Genomic DNA, 1832 nt, shown 5'->3' with positions numbered 1-1832 from the left:
GGTCTTTTTCTCGCAAATTCGGAAAATTGGCAAGGCAAACTGCCGTCTTTGTTAGAATTTTTAATCTACGCGTTTAGAGAAGCAGGCTGTGGTTGTCAGCACACTGACACTTTTTTGAGAAACTGGAGTAAATTTTTTCTGCCTTTGCTCTACTCATGCCTTATTCGTATACAGAAGCACAATGTTTATCTCATCAAGATATGCTGTTCTACACTCAGCAGCCCAATTATGGCTGATAGTTCAACTTTTGTTTGTTGATCATAATCTGATTTGGAATTCCAACAACGTCTTATTTCAGGTTGTGTAGACCATAATACACAGCTACTTATCAGCACCACTATTTATAGACGGCAAAAACAGTCGCTATCTTACAGCAGTATGCAATTTTCCGTTGCTTGTTACATTTGATGCCCCAGATGGCGATTTACATGAAAAAATGTGCTGTTTGAATTAACCGGGTTGCATATGGCACAATGAGATCAAGAACCTGGTGATGACTATTTTAGGCATTTTGACGTGCTCACTTTTCCAAGACCGCGATCTAGCAATCCGGAAGGGAACTGACGCAATATTGAACTTGTAGTTTGTGACATTCTTAAGTAGGCATGACAGACAGTAGTGGCATGTAGCGGAGCCATCGCGTTTGATGCTGCTATATTGTCTATGATTAATGATGCGACGGAAAATCGCAAGTCTGCCTTCTGAGATTTTCGCCATCAATATCAGCAACGCTTCTGAGACATCGGCGGTAAAAAAAACTGAAAGTGATTTAAATCTTTCATCCAAAGTGTCTATGTCTAGAAACCGTTCAATACAGCTAGTACAACCCCCGAATAGTGCAAAATTCTTAACCAGCTCTGTCTTTCCCGTGATTATAAGGAGACTTTACGTCCTAAAGCTCGACGTTGTACTTTATAATGTGCGTGACGCATTTCGAATGATATTAAGATGGCCAGGAGGTTTCTTATGAGTGCTCTTGCGTAGGTTTACTCTCCAAGTAAGAGGACATTGTTTTCTGCTTCTTTGGGTTTGAAAAGTTTATCGCATTTGATGGTCTGAATATCGGAGTTTTGGAGGAACCCAAACACTAACCTCATTATTTTATCAACTCAAAGTATAAATAACAGTGGATGTAATTGACAACGGTAGTGGAACAAAAGCAACAGGGAGTGGGATTTTGTTCCGGTTTCGCGGTAAACGCAAATTGAAGTGTTTTCTAACCTTGGTTCATCAGAAGCGCGGTGTCCGGGTTTACAAGAGGGCAAGTTTACAGGCAATGACATTCATAAATGCTTTTCGTATGTCGGCTATTTTCGCCTCAGAGGCAGTTAAAAAGAAGTGCCGTCAAACAATTTTAATGTTAAACCCGAATGAAATTTTCCTCATTCGTTACTTTCGTTGAAAAAGTGATGACTTCGTTTCTTGAGGCACTGAAGCAGTCAACAAAATAACACGACTGGCAATTTGAAAATGAAGTGCTCTGCCTAGAGATCGCTTCAGGTTTCTAACATCTGAGTTTTGACAACCCGCTCAACCGTCCAGCTCTGTCGCCACGGTGATGTAAAATTTGTTCCAATTTGTACAGATCAAATTAGACCTGACCACGGTACCACTCTGGACATAACCTAGTGAAAGGAAGAAGGCCTTGGTGCGGAGTTATTCATTCGGAAATGCCAACTGACCGGTTACAGACCATTGAACAAGGAAGCAAAACTCTAATCTGCATTCTAGTTACAAAAACTGGACACAGATCTTCTCCCGAACGAGTCTTCCTGGAGATTCATTGCCTCCAATCATTCGTCGGTCAAATAAAAGCAAATGTTACAAAGTGG

Source organism: Opisthorchis viverrini (assembly GCF_000715545.1).
Source record: "Opisthorchis viverrini unplaced genomic scaffold opera_v5_724, whole genome shotgun sequence".
In the NCBI taxonomy this organism is placed as follows: Eukaryota; Metazoa; Platyhelminthes; class Trematoda; order Opisthorchiida; family Opisthorchiidae; genus Opisthorchis; species Opisthorchis viverrini.
This window is presented reverse-complemented; position numbering follows the sequence as displayed.